Source organism: Erpetoichthys calabaricus, chromosome 1 (genome assembly GCF_900747795.2).
Source record: "Erpetoichthys calabaricus chromosome 1, fErpCal1.3, whole genome shotgun sequence".
Classification (NCBI taxonomy): Eukaryota; Metazoa; Chordata; class Cladistia; order Polypteriformes; family Polypteridae; genus Erpetoichthys; species Erpetoichthys calabaricus.
The window spans coordinates 14935054-14956866 of record NC_041394.2 but is presented as its reverse complement, the minus strand read 5'-3'; the positions used below and the strand labels follow the sequence as shown (position 1 = coordinate 14956866).

Here is a 21813-nt window from a genome sequence, read left to right as displayed (position 1 = left end):
TACATATATATATATATATATATATATATATATATATATATATATATATATATATATATATATATATATATATATATATATATATATATATATATATATATATATAATATACACATATGAACATATATATACACATACATATACACACATACATAAACACACACATATACATATATACATTGTGGAGGATTGCCGGCTTCCCAGTCCGGCCCTCACCCCCAGGCCGCTAGGAGGAGCCCTCCGGACAGCATATCCGTGCCCCGAGTTCCAGCAGGGCCTCATGGACTTTGTAGTGTTGTGACACAGCCCTGCTGGATACCTTGGGGGCCGCCAGGAGTCGCTGTAGGGGGGCTAGTGGGCTCTTGCATGCCCTATAACCCGGGAGTGCGTCCTCACCACGTGACTGAAAGAAACGACGTGCTCCCGGGCTGAAAAGACTGTTTACCCTAACCCGGAAGGGATAAGGACTTGGGGGTTTGGCCAGGAACCACTTCCGGGTCAGGGGCTATAAAAGGACTCTGGGTAAGCCCAGACATTTGAGCTGAGCTGGGAGGTAGGGTGGCAAAGTGTCTGGGCGAGGAGGAGAGTTTATTGTTGGTTGAGAGAGTTGGTGATTTATATGAGTGTGGTGTGGAGAGTGCTTTGTACACGTGACAACAAAATAAAATATTGTTGTACTTTTACCTCGTGTTCAGAGTGGTACCTGAGGGTTCAAGAGGTGGACAAAAGCCTTAACTGCTACAACATATATACATACATACGTAGTGCGTTGTAACACGGGCTGTGATTGTTACATGGGAGGGAGACGACAAATCACAGCTTCCCGCTTTCTAATCGGGCCTGTGATTGGTGCTTTGACGGATGCCCAGATCCCAGAGTATGTCCCCTTAGGAGAGGCGTTAGGCAAGTGTAATTGAATAGCGGTGCTGCAAGTTTAGCTTTACACCTGTTTTTAAGGCATATTGACTGAAAGGGGCTTTCATGAAAAAACTTAGGGCTTTGCTACAGGATACACCCTCCACAAGTTAAGGAAGTAAAAATAACTGTGTGACCCTGAGGAAGTCACTTCAACTGCCTGTGCTGCAAAAAACAAAAGTAATGTAACAAATTGTACCTCAGATGCTGCAAGTTGCTGGAATAAAGGCATAAGTCAAATAGATAAATATGTATTATACACATAGGAACTATTCATTTATTTTCAGTTAAGTCATCTGCAGCAAACCTTTATAAATGAGGGTTTCTCCTTTTTAGATAGTGCAAACTGTTTCTTCTTCATTGAGGTTTTCTCTTGGAGAGCTTTTTTCATTTCATTGAAAATTAAAGTAGCAGCTGCCAAAACATGTAGCTCTCTTATTAATTTTTCAACATTGTGTAAAATAACTTTATAAACTAACATAAAAGGTTTAAGTACTGGTTATCCTTTTACACTAAAATATTACTAAAGAGATACAAAAAAAGTAAAATGCATATGTTGTTTTTCTTTAAGGAGATTAAATATTACTGAAGAAAGAAAAAAAAACTAAAACAGCCAAATGGGGCTATGCATACGAACTTAAAAGGTTTAAATAAAACAGAAATACAGTCATCCCTCACCTTACGTTTCAGAGCCCCCCGCGATAAGTGAAAATCCGTGAAGTACCTACCTATATTTATTTTATTATTTATATATATTTTAAGGCTTTATAAACCCTTCCCACACTCTTATAAACCTTTCTGTCTCTCTTTTTAACCTTTCCCACACTTTTATAAACACTTCCTATGCTCTTAAACACTTTCTACACTCTTAACACCGCAGAGCAACACTACACGCAGCGATCAGACGTTGATGTGTCTGCCACTCGCTTTGTGAAGATGGGGGCAGGTGAACGCACATTAAGAAGAGGTGGACTTTGTGCTGCTTCTGCCAAAATGCCTGCTTGTCGCTTTGCACGTTCTGAAGGAGGAGGAGGAGTGTGTGTGTGGGTGTGTGAGGGCTGAACTCACGTTCGCTCAAACCCCCCTCTCCAAGGTGCGGTACGCACCTGCCACTTCGCGTTGTGAAGGGGGGAAGCAGGCTTGCTGAATGCACTCTAAGGAGAAGTGGACTTTGTGCTGCTTGTCACTCTGCGTGTCAATAAGCCTGTACAGCAGCTGTTTTCCTGTCTCACTGCCTTGTCTTGCATGAACTTAAAATGTTTTATAATAGAGAGATGTTACTTATATCCTTAGTCTGACATCCACATATCATATGTGTTAACAAAGTGTGTTTTATAAGTTTACATGTGTTTAAAGCGTGTGGTATGGGTATTTTAAGGCTTAAATTATAGAAATGTTTATTTATATGGTCTTTCTATATCGCGGATTTTGACCTATCACTGATGGGTCTAGAACTAACTTCCGCGATAGGCGTTTCACGTGATTACGTAGGAGGCGTGATGACGCGATACGCGACCCCGCCCCTGTCCATTACAGTATATGGACAAAAAATAGGTTCCAGTTACATGACCGTTACGCTTTGAATTTCGAAATGAAACCTGCCTAACTTTTGTAAGTAAGCTGTAAGGAATGAGCCTGCCAAATTTCAGCCTTCCACCTACACGGGAAGTTGGAGAATTAGTGATGAGTCAGTCAGTCAGTCAGTCAGTCAGTCAGTCAGTGAGGGCTTTGCCTTTTATTAGTATAGATTAAGGTCAATGCTCGTGATAATGCACTTAGCTAAATGGAATATTCAGTTATACATTGGAACCATTAGTCTATATGATCTGTGCTGTTGTAATATTTTAAAGACATTTAAAAGATTTGTCTCTGGATTAAGATAAGCTACAGTTTGTTCTATGGTATTAGATATTGTAAGATTTCTGTTTAGACAAAAAATGAAAACACTCAAAGTTCAACTATGTAACATCCTGTAATGTATAGCTGATGTAATGTTTTAATTTTGATTAGTGTATTATTCTACTGAAGAAACATTTTCATTAGCCTAGTTTAAATGTAATAATTTGTCATATTTAATTTATCTCTGTTATTTATGATATGAAACTGAGAACTACGGGTCTAGAATTGCCATTAATAGTGCTGCATTATATTATACATATGATTGATGAAGAATTGTGTTATGTTGTGTATTTGCTCTACCTTTTCACCCTTCTTTTAGTTTAGCCTAGCAAGTATTTTAGTTTTGGCCACTCAATTTAATGGTGCCAAAAGTCTCTCCAAGCCAGTTGTAAACGTTCTATCAATGATGAGAAGGTGGTGTTATACGACATGAAGATTTAAAAAAGACTGTACTAATGATTTTTGACCTGATGCACATACCTGATAATAGCTGGTGAAGAAATGATTTGCTTTTCCAGAGTGGAAGAAGTGCAGTAGCAAAGAAAGATTGTCCAGCTGAATAGGTTTGAAGCCATGCTATGTGCAGACATTTTGTGCTGCAAAACAGTTTTATGGACTCCTAACAGAAACAGGCTGTAAAATGCCACTGAAGTGAGATGACAGCTGTTGAAGGCTCCCATGAATGAATGAATGCTGAATGCAGGGCAAGCCTAGAGGGAAGTGTTCCTCTGCTAAAAATGGACAGTCACCATGTGTGCATCTCATGAGATCTAATGGCAACAGGACTGTTTAAATTTTTTATTTTCAGCAATAGTAAAAGACTTTAGTTTCCTGAAATAGTCATACGGTTGTACAGAAGAATCTGCAAAGCCACCAAGTAAAAGACTTTACCTACAAACCACTGGATTGGACAAGGCATGAATATAGAAAGCTTAGGAATAGACTTGAAAAATGTTATAAGAAGGGGTCAAAGGTATGAGGATATGCATAATTAACCACCAATAATGTTTAAATTGTAAAACTGAATGGGAATAGAACACCCAATAGTGAAGTTGGGAAGGATATAAATAATGTACAATTATGCAATAATATTAGTTCAAGAACAAGTAATAATCATAGCAATAGATCTATAATAGCATCTGAGTTATGTTACAACTATTATAACTTATAACAAGGGATCAGACACCAAAGGGTGTGATACATATAGCAACATACTGAATTTAGAAATGTTATGAGTACCAAAGAATAGTGAAATCCATTAAGATGCTATATAGAATTATAATATCCGATGCTATGATACAACTGATGACATATAATGATCACTATGTAGTAACACCATGTTAAATGTAACTGTTTGTCCAAATGTACTGTAACTTGTCATTGTTAATATTTACGCTGGTATTAGATGAACGGTACAGAAGCTATAGTGGTATTACACCTCACATTTCCACCAATGATTTTGAAATATCTAGGGATCTAGTACCTTTTGATCTGTGGATATGACTTTCAAGTATTGTTTTTCTTTTGTCACAGATCCAGTGACAAAGGGTGGCGTGTTAAAATATGTGTTTTTATTAAGTTTAATGTCACTGTTCTCTGTGCCCACTGTTATGGACTCATTCATACAGGCAGACAAGTATGGCACACAGGGGCACAGCATCAGTATTTAGAATTTCCGAACCAAGCACAGGACTAGAGAGCCAAAAGACAACTGGAGAATTGAATAGTCAGCCTAAAGACAGACTAGTATATTTCTGTCTTCTGTCAGCACACCATTCTCTTGCCTTGTTGGGAGAATGAGAACTACATGTAGGCATTGTGATATTCCTGTATTTTTGAAGGTGGGGTTTGAGTCCTTTCCTGTCCTTGTTTGGATCCGGAGCCAAGAACCTGCACATGGAGCAACCCGAATATAAGGATGGACCTATGGCCAACACACTTTGAAGCTGCCGGGCAGGAGATTATGTCCTTTGTCCCCTTAAAATCCTTTCAGCGTGGCGACGAAAGATGGCAGACGGCGTAGGTCAAGTCTCCCACATGCTTGATATGTCTGTTATAAGCTTCCCGTTTGTAATACCGCGTGAACCAGTCAATAAAGAGCTAGATTATCCTTTTTACTCGTGTAATCTTGTAACCGTCTTATTGCATGCTGGAGGGGGATAATACCTTTTTTATTAATAATTATTTAAATTCAGGTTAATTAAAACGCCGCAATTGAAAAGAACACATTTCCAGAGAGCTAATGCCTCTTAAGGAAACACAAACTCATTCACATCAGGCCTATTAATCTAATTTGAACACCTTTATAATATGGTTAAAAAACTCTAAAATCCAGAAGGAAGGTCAAGCAAACATTGGAAGAAATTGAAAACTCCAGACACGTAAGACAGAATTTAACCCAGGACACTTGCATTGTAGAGCCAGATGGCTAACTACCACACCACTATGGTGCTGATCTTAGTAACATTTAAATGCTAATGCAGCTTTAATTTGGATATCTTTTTTATTTGGACATTTTAGGTAATGTTAACACGTCATGTTGGCCTGAGTGGCCTTCTCATGTTAAAGCTTTATTTTGAATTATATGCTCTTTATTTTACCAAAGACAGTTAAAAGAAGAGAAGATTTTATGTTTTTTGTGTCAGGTTTAAAAGCAATTATTAATTTAATGTCACGAGTGTTGCAGTGAGTTAATATTAGACTAAACAAGTGTAAGAGCCAATCGTATAAAGTTAAAGCTTTGAGTTAAACTTATAATACTGTTTGCTTAATTTGAATAGAATATAAATTTCGTTCATAGACATAGACGATTGTGTTGTCTATTCCCCTATTAAGTTAGTGAGCGATAGAACTTTCTTGCTATAACTGAGATACGGTGTGATAATTGAGTCAGTTGTTGTTTAGAACACGTGGTCTCAGTACACAGGGACTTAAAAGACCCATTTTCAACTTAGAAATGTGGTAGGTGTACAGTTATCTGACCATTTAGAAGTGGTTCAGAAACATTGTTTGAAGTGATTTGTAACAATTTGAAATTTGATTTAAGCTTTGAACAGAACTTTTCTTAAGAAGAATAAATCTTTATTTTGCTATTTTCAATTTTCTCTTTTTTATGTGAACTGTTTTTCTTTGAATTTTAACAAAAACTTTTAAAAACAAAGATATTTTGTCTGTGGAATCATTTTAGCATAACAGGCTTTTGTTCCATCCATCCATCCATTTTCCAACCTGCTGAATCCGAACACAGGGTCATGGGGGTCTGCTGGAGCCAATCCCAGCCAACACAGGGCACAAGGCAGGAAACAATCCAACCCACTGCAGAGGCTTTTGTTGAATCCCATTTTTTAAGTTAGAGCTGCTGAGCTTTGGTAATTTTGGAAAAACACAGCTACAAGTCTGATCTGAATGACCTATTAATCAAAATATTTTTTGTATTACGCAAATATGAATGGAACATATAATTATTAAGTGAAAGTAAAATCATGAAAAAGACAAAAACAAATCTGAAAATGGGAGGAGACATTACACTTTAAATACCATTCGTTAACTCAGAAACTCAGTGTCAGCCAGAGAGAAGAGCCTCAGGCACTCAACTCTGAAGTTCAGTGACAGGAATGTGATTTCACGTCCATCTCGGAAGCTATTATTTTGTGAGTTTTTTTTTTTTTATTTTACTTCATTTATTTTATATTCTCTGAGGGTCATAGGATTAAACTGTGTTCAGCATAACTAGTGCTAACTCTAGATAGTATAAGAGTTTGAGAGTAACTATTAAGAAGGATATCAGGGAGGCAAAATATATATATATATATATATATATATATATATATATATATATATATATATATATATATATATATATATATATAAATACTTTTTAAGAACTACGCTTATATTAAGTTAAAAAATGTACTAAAAAGTAAAAAATAAGTCTCTCATACATCACTCATAAAAGAAAAGGTGGGCGCTTTTGCTAAGATTTTAAAAAGTGTTTTTTGAATATTGATTGATGAAAAGCGCCCACGTTAAAATAAGCATGGTTTTTAAAAAGTGTTTTTTATATATATATTATTTTCAAGTTTTTAGTCTTGGGTTTGTTTAGTATAATTTTGTAATCAATTAACACTTCCTTTAATATTTCTATCCGTTACTAGCACCATCTATTAGTGAAATCCTGAACTAATCTTCATATGAAAATTTAATTTCTTAATTAACGTGGATTAATTGATCAATTAATGAAACTGATTATTATTTCATGTATTCTCATCAGAAGTGAGTATGTGTGCAAAATTTCAAGTCATTTGGACAATAGGAAGTTGGATAAATATTGATTACAAGATTTGTACCAGACAGCAAACAGGTCAAGTTTATATAAATGTGGTAATAAAAAGGCAGTTAGAGAGGAATATAACAGATAAGGTGAAAGACGACCCAAAGAGATTCTTTCAATATTTTAGAAGTAAAAGAACAGTCAAGAAGAAGGTGAAGTGCATCAGAAATAGTAAAGGATAAGGATGATATTCAGGAATGTGGACACTATAGAGGGATAAAGCTGATGTCACACACAATGAAAATTTGGTAAAGGATTAGGGAAGAAACCACCATAGCAGAAGAGCAACTGGGTTTTATGCCAGTGAGAGGAACAACTGATGCAATCTTTGCTTTATTACAGCTAACAGAGAAACAATGAGAAAAGCAGAAGGGTTTGCATATGGTGTTTATTGATTTGGAGAAGGCTTAAGATAGGGTGCACATGAAGAGGTCTGGTGGTGCCTGACAGATAGAAAGGAGGAGCACAGAAGTATGTGAGGACTCAGGTTAAAAGCAGTGTTGGGATAACAAACAAGATCCCAGTTAGAGGAGGTCTGCACCAGGGATCTTCTTGAAGTCATTATCTCTTTGATCTAGTTATGGATATGTTGAGTCATGGGATAAAATACATTATGTTGTGTAACAGCAGAAAAGAGGAAGTGGAAAGGAAGTTGGCAAAATGGAGAAAGGCTTTGGAAGATAGAGGACTGAAAATAAATATTAAAATAAAATAGGAACATATGTGGTTTAATGATCCATATTCAGAAGTTAGCCTCCAGAGAGAGCTATTGGAAAGTGTGGATACACTTTAAAAATCTAGGATCAGTGATAGCCCAAGATGGAAAAATTAGATGCAGAGATAATCCATAGAGTGCAGTGTGGATGGAACAATTGGAAGAAGGTATCAGGAGTGTTGTGTGAGCTAAGTATTATGGTGAAAGTTAAAGGTAAGGTTTGGAAGACAGTGGTAGGACCAGCAATGATGTATGAAGGTAAGACATGGGCAGTAAAGGGAGCACAGCTGGAGAAGAAGTTGGATGTGGCCAAAATGAGAATGTTGAGATGGACACGTGGAGTTATAACAGAAAAAGAAATGGGACAATAAGAAATACAAGAAAGGTTTGACAGAAATCTAAGGAAGTAAAGGAAATTAGATTGAAGTGGCATGGACTTGAGATAAGGAGAGACAATGAATATGTGAGAAAAAGAGTGATGGGAATGGAAGTCCAGGGGAAGAGAAAGCAAAGGAGGAGAAAGAAGAGGTGGATGGATAAAGTAAAAGGAGAACTGAAGGAAAAGGGCTGGACTGGGGAGGAAGTGCAGGACTGAGCTGTTAGGAGAAGGCTGATCAAGTACATCAACTCCACATAAAAATGGATGAAGAAGAAGAAGAAGAAGAATAGCTGAGAGAAAAAAAACTAACTTTATAGGAGTTCCAGGCCACAAGACCACCCTGATCCCAGGAGAACAAGAAAAGAAAACAGAAAAAAGTAAAAATTAGTAATGGTTGCAGGTTCTTTAAAGAGTATGCTAATTCTATGTATATCCATTTCATTAAGTGCAGAAATAAAATATATCCATAATAATCCAAAGTGGTACTGCTCAGGAGGCATATCACACATTTGAGGCCACATCCATAGCACGGTAACAACAATGCTAGAGAAATTATAGAAAGTAGCAACTATTCTTATTATAGAATATTGGAACTTCAGCTAGGGCGGCACGGTGACGCAGTGGGTAGCGTTGCTGCCTCGCAGTTGGGAGACCTGGGGACCTGGGTTCGCTTCCCGGGTCCTCCCTGCGTGGAGTTTGCATGTTCTCCCCGTGTCTGCGTGGGTTTCCTCCGGGCGCTCCGGTTTCCTCCCACAGTCCAAAGACATGCTGGTTAGGTGGATTGGCGATTCTACATTGGCCCTAGTGTGTGTGTTTGTGTGTGTCCTGCGGTGGGTTGGCACCCTGCCCGGGATTGTTTCCTGCCTTGTGCCCTGTGTTGGCTGGGATTGGCTCCAGCAGACCCCCATGACCCTGTGTTCGGATTCAGCGGGTTGGAAAATGGATGGATGGAACTTCAGCTATTAGGAAAGAGTAAAGAAGGTGAACCCTTAAAATTTAATGAAATTGTGATAAAGAAGGGACAACATAAAAGTTTATAGTTATTAAGGCAATTAATAGGTTGATGTTCACTCTTCCTTGAGGGAAACTGATTAAGGATGAATTTCACAAAAATGTATCAAATCCTTCCTCATGTTAAAAATTATATAATTTTTTTCTTGGTTTTTCATTTCAGAACAACTAAAACAATGAAAGATGAAAAAACGCTTTTCTTACTGAGTATTTTAAAGACTCTTGTGTTTCGTATGTTTGGGACAATTATCATTGAATTTTCTGCAGATATTTATGGTAAGTTTCAAATCGTATTTTTTTATACTGTATATTTGTGAGTTTGATTTTATAAAATGAAAAAATATTCTTATTCAGGTAAGAAGCACCTATTTCTTTACATTTTACTGCACTCTACATTATGCAGTCATTTATGATGCCATTCATTTGTACTTATCTATTTTCTATTTCAAATTTTGTTTATATATTAATAGGTTAGGTTAAGTTTCTTTGTGCCGTTACCAAGCCCAGATAAATGGGGTGGGTTACATCAGGAAGGGCATCCGGTGTATAATTTTGCCAAATCAATATGCGGACAACAATACAAAATTCTATACCAGATTGGTCGAGACCCGGGTTAACAACGACCACCACCAGTACTGTTAGCCAACAGAGTGCTGGCTGAAATTGGGCTACTCTTGGCCAAAGAAGAAGAAGGAGAAGAAGAGGGATGAGACGTGTCCGGAGACAGAAAGAGAGAAGGAAGGTAAAGAGAGTGGAACTGAGGGTAGAAACTTTGAATGTTGGCAGTAGGACTGGTAAGGGGAGAGAGTTAGCAGATATGATGGAGGGAAGGAAGGTTGATATATTGTGCATGCAAGAGACTAAATGGAAGGGTAGTAAGGCCAGGTGGATCGGAGGTGGATTCAAATTGTTCTGCCATGGTGTCGATGGGAGGAAAAATGGGGTAGTGGTTATTCTGAAGGAACAGTATGTCAAGAGTGTTTTGGAAGTGAAAAGAGCGTCAGACAGAGTAATGATTATGAAGCTGGAAATTGGAGATGTGATGATGAATGTTGTTTGTGCATATGCCCCGCAAGTTGGGTGTACAATTGAGACAATTTTTGGAGTGAGTTGGATGAAATGATGGACAGTGTACCCCAGGGTCAGAAAATGGTGATTGGAGCGGATTTCAATGGACACGTTTGTGAAGGGAACAGAGGAGACGAGAAGGTGATGAGTATGTATGGTGTCAAGGAGAGAAATGAAGAAGATAAGATGATAGTGGATTTTGCCAAAAGGATGGACATGGTTGTGGTGAATATGTATTTTAAGAAGAGGGAGGAACATAGGGTTATGTACAAGAGTGGAGGAAGATGCACACCGGTAGATTACATCCTATGCAGAAGAGTCCATCTGAAGGAGATTGAAGACTGCAAAGTGGTGGCAGTGGAAAGTGTAGTGAGACAGCATAAGATGGTGGTCTGTAGGATGACGCTGGATATCAAGAAGAGAAAGAGAGTGAGGACAGAGCCAAGGTTGAAATGGTGGAAGTTGAAAAAGGGAGGACGTGAGACAGGCACTGGGTGGCAGCGAAGAGTTACCAGACAGCTGGGAAGCTACAGCAGATGTAGTAAGGGTGACAGCAAGAATGGTGTTTGGCATGACATCTGGAAAGAGGAAGGAGGAAAAGGAAACCTGGTGGTGGAATGGGGAGGTACAGGAGAGTATACAGAGGAAGAGGATGGCGAAGAAGAACTAAAATGGTCAGAGAGATCCAGAAAGCAGACAAAAGTATAAGGAGATAAGGTGCAAGGTGAAGAGAGAGGTGGTGAAGGCTAAATAAAAGGCGTATGATGAGTTGTATGAGAGGTTGGACAATAAGGAGGGAGAAAAGGACCAGTGGGCTAGACAGAGGGACCAAGATGGGAAAGATGTACAGCAGGTTAGGGTACTAAAGGATAAAGATGGAAATGAACTCACAAGTGAGGAGAGTGCATTGAGCAGATGGAAAGAGTACTTTAAGAGGCTGATGAATGAAGAGAATGAGAGAGAGAAGGTTGGATGATGTGGAGATAGTGAATCAGGAAGTGCAATGGATTAGCAAGGAGGAATTAAGGACAGCTATGAAGAGGATGAAGAATGGAAAAGCCGTTGGTTACAGATGATATACCTGTGGAAGCATGGAGGTGTTTAGAAGAAATGGCAGTGGAATTTTTAACCAGATTGTTTAATGCAATCTTGGAAAGTGAGAGGATGCCTAAAGAGTGGAGAAGAAGTGTACTGGTGCCAATATTTATGAATAAGGGGGATGTGCAGAACTGTAGTAACTACAGGGGAATAAAATTGATGAGCCGCAGAATGAAATTATGGGAAAGAGTAGTGAAAGCTAGGTTAAGAAGTGAGGTGATGATTAGTGAGCAGCAGTATGGTTTATTATCAATAAAGAGCACCACAGATGCAATGTTTGCTCTTAGAATGTTGAAGGAAAAGTATAGAGAAGGCCAGAAGGAGTTGCATTGTGTCTTTGTGGACCTGGAAAAAGCATATGACAGGGGCCTCGGAAGGAGTTGTGGTATTGTATGAGGAAGTCGGGAGAGGTATGTGAAGTATGTGAGAGTTGTACAGGATATGTACAAGGGAAGTGTGACCATGGTGAAGTCTGAGGTAGGAGTGACGGATGCATACAAGATGGAAGTGGCATTACAATAGGGATCGGTTCTGAGCCCTTTTTTATTTGCAATGGTGATGGACAGGTTGACAGATGAGATTAGACAGGAGTCCCCGTGGACTATGATGTTTACTGATGACATTGTAATCTGTAGTGAGAGTAGGGAGCAGGTTGAGGAGACCCTGGAGAGGTGGAGATATGCTCTAGAGTGGAGAGGAATGAAGGTCAGTAGGAATAAGACAGAATACATGTGTGTAAATGAGAGGAAGGTCAGTGGAATGGTGAGGATGCAGGGAGTAGAGTTGGAGAAGGTGGATGAGTTTAAATACTTGGAATTAACAGTATAGAGTAATGGGAATTGTGGAGGAGAGGTGAAAAAGAGACTGCAGGCAGGGTGGAATGGATGGAGAAGAGTGTCAAGAGTGATTTGTGACAGACAGGTACCAGCAAACGCGTGTTGAAACAAATCTCTCAGTCCAAAAGTTCATTTTAAAAATATTTAGTGAAAATTAAAAGCAAATAATCCACAAAAGAATAAAGGAAAAAGTAGTTACACCCGCAGAATAAAACGCAAAAAAAAGGAAAAATATATCTTCTCTAAACTTAGCTTTTCTTGAGAAACTTTAGTTATTTTTGTACTTAAAAGTTCTTTACTTTTTCTATACTTAAAGATTCTTAGCTTCTTCATCTGTACTCTTTAAACATACGGCACAGCACTTAAATTAAGCGCTTTGTCTTACATGTTACTTCACACACTCAAAAGGTCCGTAAGCACATAGGCACGGTTTAAAACCATGTGCCCTCTACACCTTCCACATGGCAAGGCTGGTCACTAACTGAGAATAATGTTTAGTCAGAGCAGTTAGAAATGGCAAGAATATACCACTTCAATTCTAATTATGGGGTGTTTTGGGAACCTCCCATAGGTTATGCATTGTCATTCAGTAAAACATTTATTAATCTTATGTAAGTAGGAAACGGCTCTTGCAATGGGGATTGTGGAAGAGAGGTGAAGAAGAGAGTGCTGGCAGGGTGGAATGGGTGGAGAAGAGTGTCAGGAGTGATTTGTGACAGACGGGTATCAGCAAGAGTGAAAGGGAAGGTCTACAGGATGGTAGTGAGACCAGCTATGCTATATGGGCTGAGACGGTGGCACTGACCAGAAAGCAGGAGACAGAGCTGGAGGTGGCAGAGTTAAAGATGTTAAGATTTGCACTGGGTGTGACGACAATGGATAGGATTAGAAATGAGGACATTAGAGGGTCAGCTCAAGCTGGACGATTGAGAGACAAAGTCAGAGAGGCGAGATTGCATTGGTTTGGACATGTGCAGAGGAGTGCAGAGATTCTGAGTATATTGGGAGAAGGATGCTAAGGATAGAGCTGCCAGGCAAGAGGAAAAGAGGAAGGCCTAAGAGAAGGTTTAAGGATGTGGTGAGAGAGGACATGCAGGTGGTGGGTATAATGGAACAAGATACACAGGACAGAAAGATATGGAAGAATATGATCTGCTGTGGCAACCCCTAACGGGAGCAGCTGAAAGAAGAATAATAAAGAAGATATTTAAAAACTAATTCTGAACAGAGATGCAGTGATGAACAGACAGGCAAGGTGGGCTAAAAAGAAGGTCTGTCTTTGCCAATTTGAGCTGTAGATGACATTCCTTAATCGAGGTAACAATATCAATGAGACGTGCAGAGATTCTATCTGATACCGTGTGGTCCTCTGGAGGGAATGACATGTAGAACTGTGGATCATCAGCTTAGCACTAATAAGAGAAACCATTGGACTGGATGACAGTGGGAGGAACAGCAATAATTTACATTCCTTTTTTTATTATGGGACAGTAAATAATACCCTACTTATGGCAAACAAGGATTAGATTAGTTTAGATTATATTAGATTAGGGATGTTCATTGTCAGGCGGCATGGTGGCGCAGTGGTAACACTGCTGCCTCACAGTTAGGAGACCTGGGTTTGCTTACCGGGTCCTCCATGTGTGGAGTTTGCATGTTCTCCCCGTGTCTGCATGGGTTTCCTCCCACAGTCCAAAGACATGCAGGTTAGGTGCATTGGCGATCCTAGATTGTTCCCAGTGTGTGTGTGTGTGTGTGTCCTGCGGTGGGTTGGCTCTTTGCCTGGGATTGGTTCCTGCCTTGTGCCCAGTGCTGGCTGGGATTGGCTCCAGCAGACCCCTGAGACCCTGTGTTAAGATATAGCAGGTTGGAGAATGACTGACTGTTTATTATCACATACACTGCAAGGGCAAACAAAAATTTTTGATCTTCAGTTGGTGGGCATGGGAGGGGGAAGGGGTGCAGGAAAGTATGTAACAGACAATAAGATGTATAAATAAATAAATAAATAAATAAGAATAGGAGAAATACAGTAAATAAAAAGTAGCAGAAGAATGGTGTTACATACCTAGAGCAAAACATTTGTATTAAACAGTTTGGAGAAAAAAAAAAAAGTAGATGGCAGCCCACTTGTAGTGTACAGTACAATTATACATAAACCAGCAGGTGGGTACAGCACACAGTACAGGACATGTAAGATCAGGATGCTGTGAGGACAGTGACGTTATGGCCTGGAGAAGAACCTGTCGCTGAAACAAATGGAGCGAGTCATGAGACTCTGTTTACATCTTCCAGAAGGCAGAAGTGAAAACAGGGTATGAGCTGGATGGCTTTCATCACATATGATGGATTCAGTTCTCCTCATACATCCAGTGGAGTAGATAGTATGAAGCTGTTGAACCTCAATTTTATTACAATCTGTAAGGACAGTCCTTTGTAGGAATTTGTGATCTTGGCAAGTCTGATTACTAAACCACACCGTGATGCATCCAGTCAGGATGCATTCAATATTGAAACAGTAGAGGTTCACTAGTGTTCCGCACCCACCCCAAAACTCTTTAGCCTACTCAGGAAAGGCGGTCGGTTATGTGGACACCCAGGAACCTGAAGCTGTATGGAGCAGAGTGTGATTGCCTTTGTTCTTTCTGAAGTCAACAATGACTTTGCTTTGTTGATATTCAGGAAGAGGTTGTTGTTATGGCACCTTATGGTCAGGTATGTTACCTCTCTCCTGTATGCAGTCTCATCATTATCTCTGATAAGGCCAATCACAAAGGTGTCATCAGTGAACTTGATGATGGTGTTGCCTGTTGCTACACAGTCATAAGTGAATCGACTTAAAAGTGAATCGACTATAGGCAATGCTATAGATGATGAACAGCATCCTAACGTAGGTGTTTAACCTTTCCAGATGTCTCATCATTCACAGATGTATTATGCTGGTAGGTAAACTGTAGCAGATCCAGGGTAGCAGGGATCTTGTGGTTAATGTAAATCATGACCAGTTTCTCCACACAATTGATCATCACAAACATGAATGCATTGGACCAATAGTTATTCAGACAGGAAACATCCATTTTTTGGCACAGGTACGATTTTGATTTTCATGAAACACTGCAGCTGCATACATAAAGACAGGGACAAGAGGGAGGTGTCAGCGTATGCCCATGTCAGCTGCCTTTCTCTGTCTCTTACAAAGAAAAGGAGGTGCACGCATATGTTCGGAAATGATCAGTTGTTAACAGGAGAAAGCAGCAATTAGGGCAATAGGAGGAAAGGTGTAGGGTTCTTAAATCAATCAACGCATTTACATCTGCTTCAATAACCCAATTATTCACCAAATCCAGATTTCTAAAATGTCATGCAAACCCTGATTACAAAGATATCAGGTTATTGGCCTCTCAGAAACCTGATTAACGGAGATAGATTTCTCCATTAATAACCCAGTAGCAGCTGCTACATGTACCATTGGCCCATTTCTTTAATGTATTCCTCAGGAAATAGGTTGCTGTGGGTTCACCCAAAAATGGAGACTGCACCATTAAGGAGAAGACACAGCATGGACAGGACAACTTGCCTAAAGTGGATTTCAGAAAGAAAGAGAAGGACATCGAGCAGTGAAGTGAGGATCAACAGCATATTAGCACCAAGAATCCACTACGGGTGCAATCTGCCAGAAGAAGGTTTCTTGAGAGAAGTGTCTCTGAAGACAAACTTTTTGTCATTGAAGTTTATATAAGTGTGGTGTGACACCAAGACAGGGCTCACGCCCGGCCGGGATGCCCAGAAAGACAGGAGGAGGGCTCATTCCTCCTCCAGACCGCGAGGGGGGCATCCGCCTTGGTTGTATTGGGAGCCGATGCCTTGGGGACCCTGGACCCCAGCGCTTCCGCCACACCCGGAAGTGCTGGGGGGAAGAAAAGAGGGGACACCCGGAGTGCTTCCGGGTACGCAGCCGACACTTCCGCCACACTGGGGAGTGTCGGTGGAAGATTGCCAGGGAGCACCTGGAGCACATCCGGGTGTATATAAAAGGGGCCGCCTCCCTCCAGTCATGGACAAGAGTCGGGAGGAAGTGAGATGATGTCGGGAGGAAGGTAAGGAGGCAGCCTGAAGAAGGCATTGTTGTGTGGCCAGGACTTTGGGGACTTTGGGGTTTGTGGGCACTTGGACTTTGTAAATAGTAAGTTACATAAGCGTGTGCTGGGTGACATGAGCGTGTCTGCCTGTCTGTGTCCGGGCCAGTCTCCACAGTGGTAATAAAACGGCAGTTAGAGAGGAATATAACAGATAAGGCGAAAGACGACCCAAAGAGATTCTTTCATTATTTTAGAAGTATAAGAACAGTCAAGAAGGAGGTGAAGTGCATCAGAAATAGTAAAGTATAGGGGTGATATTCAGGAATGTGGACACTATAGAGGGATAAAGCTGATGTCACACACAATGAAAATGATGAAATGGACATGTGGAGTTAAAAAATGGACAGAAAAAGAAATGAGACAATAAGAAATACAAGAAAGGGTTGAGAGAAATCTAAGGAAGTAAAGGAAATTAGATTGAAGTGGCATGGACATGAGATAAGGAGAGACAATGAATATGTGGGCAAAAGATTGATGGGAATGGAAGTCCAGGGGAAGAGAAAGTAAAGGAGGAGAAAGCAGAGGTGGATGGATAAAGAAAAAGGAGAACTGAAGGAAAAGGGCTTGACTGGGGAGGAGGTGCAGGACTGAGCTGTTTGGAGAAGGTTGATCAAGCACATCAACTCCACAAAGAATTGGGAGGAGGAGGAGGAGAAGAAGAAGAAGAAGAAGAAGTAAGAGAAAATGGATAGATAGATAGATAGATAGATAGATAGATAGATAGATAGATAGATAGATAGATAGATAGATAGATAGATAGATAGATAGATAGATAGATAGATAGATAGATAGATAGATAGATAGATAGATAGATAGATACTTTATTAATCCCAAGGGGAAATTCAGACAAACAAAACTAACTTTATATGAGTTCCAGGCCACAAGACCACCCTGCTCCCAGGAGAACATGAAAAGAAAAAAGTAAAGATTAGTAATGGTTGCAGGTTCTTTGCTAATTCTATGCTAATTCTATGCATATCCATTCATTAAGTGCAGAAATAAAATATATCCATAAAAATCCATAGTGGTACTACTCAGGAGGCATATCACACATTTGAGGCCACATCCATAGCACGGTAACAACAATGCTAGAGAAATTGTAGAAAGGAGCAACTACTCTTATTGTAGAATATTACAGCTTCAGCTATTAGGAAAGACTAAAGAAGGTGAACCTTTAAAATTTAAATAAATTGTGATAAAGAAGGGAAAGCATAAAAGTTTATAGTTATTAAGGCAGTAAGTAGGTTGATGTCCACTCTTCCTTGAGGGAAATTGATTAAGGATGAATTTCACAAAAATATATCAAATCCTTCCTCATGTTAAAAGCTATACAGTATAAAGGCAGGTAGTCCTTTCTTAACACTAGAATTACCAGAGCCTACGAAAAAACTCGTAGATCTGGCCCACCTTAAATCGCTTCTTAAATCCATTCACACCTCTCCGCCAGCATCCTTTGTCCTCTAAATGTGCTGATAAAAGACAAGCTGCCAGCAGCCGGCTATTCCATCCCCCCACTGACTTAGAACGTGCGCGAAGTTTTCCCAGCTCATGTCTTGATTGATTATCTGGGAGTGAAGTGGAGTTTTAGAATGGAAATAATAGACCGTTATTTGGAACATACGCATTTCATGCGTGTTCCGTTTCTACAGTAATCTGTGTAAACACATTGTTAAAACAGAAACTTTTTCATATTTTAGTAATAAATGTTACCAAATGTAGTAGGCATAAACTATAGAATATGTAAAGCCCGAGTTCCAAAGATCAAATAAACACTTTCACAAAAGCTTCAAAGAGGATACTGTACTTGTGCTGTTACTTAGAGAGTCAGATTGGGGTGAGGGGTGATGTTAGCGCACGTGAGCTTATTCAGTGCAGCAGGAACAACGCACATGTTGATCTTTTTTCTTCTTTCAGTACATGTGCCTTCCCTGTTCATTTATATATATCTGCCTGTCTGTCTCTCTATTACGCAGTGCTCTGTCTGTCTGTGTGTTATGGATCTTAAAAATAACAGTTTTAGGAACAGTTGTTCATGTTAATTGCAGTCTCAATTGCTAAAAAAGTATTTAAAAGGAGCATCCCATATGAAAATATAACGATTTCATTATCTGACAGTGCATACCAATTTTTAAATTTTATGTCAGTTTGAGGTTAAAAAGAAAAAAAAAAGCAACACTTTATCCTCAGCGGGGAATCGAACTCAGGTCTGTGAGGCACGGCAAAACTACAGGGATCTGAAAGGCAAATCTTAGCAAGCTATGCAACAGAAACTGGTGTAGCATCCTTGAAGCTTTTGTGAAAGTGTTTATTTGATCTTTGGAACTCGGGCTTTACACATTCTATAGTTTATGCCTACTACATTTGGTAACATTTATTACTAAAATATGAAAAAGTTTCTGTTTTAACAATGTGTTTACACAGATTACTGTAGAAACAGAACACGCATGAAATGCGTGTGTTCCAAATAACGATCTATTATTTCCACTCTAAAACTCCACTTCATTCCCAGATAATCAATCAAGGCGTGAGCTGGGAGAAGTTTGCGCACGTTCTAAGTCGGTGGGGGGATGGAATAGCCGGCTGCTGGCAGCTTGTCTTTTATCAGCACATTTAGAGGATAAAGGATGCTGGCGGAGAGGTGTGAACGGATTTAAGAAGCGATTTAAGGTGGGCCGGATCTACGAGTTTTTTCGTAGGTTCTGGTAATTCTAGTGTTAAGTAGCACCTCGGAGACCTTCAGATCTCACCTCAGAAGTATTGTGGACATGTTACTCTAAATAAATATGATGAGTTCTAGAAGACTGACGCTTAAGACAGAAAATGTTTCTAAAGGAGCTGGTGCCTATACATGATGACAAATATTTTCTTGGTTTTTCATTTCAGAACAGCTAAAACAACGAAAGATGAAAATACGCTTTTTATTTTAAAGAGTCTTGTATTTGGTATGTTTGGGATAATTATCATTGTATTTTCTGCAGATTCATTTGATTTTTTAAAATGAAAAAAATATTCAGGTAAGTAGCACCTATTTCTTTACATTTTACTACAATGTACATTATACAGTCATTTATAATGCCATTCATTTGTATTTATCTATTTTATATTTAAAATTTTGTATATATATTAAAAGGTTAGGCTAGGTAACCCAGCCACAGGGGATGCACAAACCAGTGTGTTTCTTTGTGCCGGTCCCAAGCCCGGATAAATGGGGAGGGTTACGTCAGGAAGGGCATCCAGTGTAAAATTTTGCCAAATCAATATGCAGACAACAATACAAAATTCCATTATGGATCAGTCGAGCCCCGGGTTAACAACGACCGCCACCAGTACTGTCAGCCAACAGGGAGCTGGCGGAAATTGGGCTACTGTTGGCGGAAGAAGGAGAAGAAGAGGGAGGAGACATGTCCAGAGGCAGAAGGACAGGAGGAAAGTAAAGAAAGTGGAGCTAAGATATTTAAGAATAAGGGGGATGTGCATAACTGTAGTAACTACAAGGGGATAAAATTGATGAGCCACAGCATGAAGTTATGGGAAAGAGTATTGGAAGCTAGGTTAAGAAATGAGGTGATGATTAGTGAGCAGCAGTATGGTTTCATGCCAATAAAGAGCACCACAGATGCGATGTTTCCTCTGAGGATGTTGATCGAGAAGTATAGAGAAGGGCAGAAGGAGTTGCATTTCGTCTTTGAGGACCTGGAGAAAGAATATGACAGGATGTATCAAGAGGAGTTGTGGTATTGTATGAGGAAGTCAGTAGTGGCAGAGAAGTGTGTTAGAGTTGTACAGGATATGTACGAGGGAAGTGTAACCGTGGTGAGGTCTGCGTTAGAAGTGATGGATGCATTCAAGTTGGAGGTGGGATTACATCAGGGATCGGCTCTGAGCCCTTTCTCATTTTCAATGGTGATGGACAGGTTGACAGACGAAATTTGAATGGAGTCCACGTGGACTATGATGTTTGTTGATAACATTATGATCTGTAGTGAGAGTAAGGAGCAGGTTGTGGAGACCCTGGAAAGGTGGAGATATGCTCTAGAGAGGAGAAGAATAAAGGTCAGTAGGAACAAGACAGAATACATGTGTGTAAATGAGAGGGAGGTCAGTGGAATGGTGAGGATGCAGGGAGTAGAGTTGGCGAAGGTGGATGAGTTTAAATACTTGGGATCAACAGTACAGAGTAATGGGAATTGTGGAGGAGAGGTGAAAAAGAAAGTGCAGGCAGGGTGGAATGGGTGGAGAAGAGTGTCGAGTGATTTGTGACAGACGGGTACAAGCAAGAGTGAAAGGGAAGGTCTACAGGACGGTAGTGAGACCAGCTATGTTATATGGGTTGGAGACGGTGGCATTGACCGGAAAGCAGGAGACAGAGCTGGAGGTGGCAGAGTTAAAGATGGTAAGATTTGCATTGGGTGTGACGAGGATGGATAGGATTAGAAATGAGGACATTAGAGGGTCCGCTCAGGTGGGACACTTGGGAGACAAAGTTAGAGAGGTGAGATTGCGCAGGTTTGGACATTTGCAGAGGAGAGATGCTGGGTAAATTGGGAGAAGGATGTTAAGGATAGAGCTGCCAGGGAAGAGGAAAAGAGGAAGGCCTAAGAGAAGGTTTATGGATGTGGTGAGAGAGGACATGCAGGTGATGAGTGTGACAGAACAAGATGCAGAGGATAGAAAGATATGGAAGAAGATGATCCGCTATAGCAACCCCTAATGGGAGCAGCTGAAAGAAGAAGAAGAAAGAAGAATATATTTAAAAACTAATACACAAAATACTATATAAATAATGTTTTTTTTTTATTTCAGCCTTAGTAGTCCCTGATATAATTCTCCTATTTGCACTGGTCCCCAAGTGTATAAAGGTTATAAACCATTGGTCTAATTAGCACCTCTGTGAACAGAGATGCAGTGATGAACAGATGGACGAAGTGGGCTAAAAAGAAGGTCTGTCTTTGCCAAATTGAGCTGGAGATGCCGTTACTTAATCCAGATTACAATATCAGTGAAACATGTAGAGATTCTATCTGATACCGTGTGCTCCTCTGGAGGGAACGACGGGTACAGCTGTGGATCATCAGCATAGCACTGATAAGAGAAACCATTGGACTGGATGACAGTGGGATGTACTAATCAATATTCCTTTTTTTAATATGGGACAGTAAATAACAGCCTACCTATGGCAAACAAGGATTAGATTAGATTAGATTAGATTAGATTAGATTAGATTAGATTAGATTAGATTAGATTACAGATGTTTATTGTCACATACACTGCAAGGGCAAACTAAAATTGTTGTTCCACAGTTGTGCGGCATGTGAGGGGGAAGGGGTGCAGGAAAGTATGTAAAAGACAATAAGACAATAAGATGTATAAATAAATACAGTAAATAAATAAGAATAGGAGAAATACAGTAAATCAAGAGTAGC

General features: G+C 39.8%; 1 long non-coding RNA gene across 2 annotated transcripts in view; it reads left to right on the top strand.

Moving 5' to 3' along the window:
* The first annotated feature begins 7038 nt into the window (after nt 1–7038).
* The window catches only part of LOC127529764 (uncharacterized), a 70665-nt gene continuing 55890 nt past the window's right edge, over nt 7039–21813 (top strand). The window contains exon 1 of one of the 2 annotated variants that reach the window (XR_007936366.1): nt 7039–7561. This is a non-coding gene — a long non-coding RNA (uncharacterized LOC127529764). The remainder of the gene's footprint in view (nt 7562–21813) is intronic. The other variant, XR_007936367.1, reaches the window with a different exon arrangement.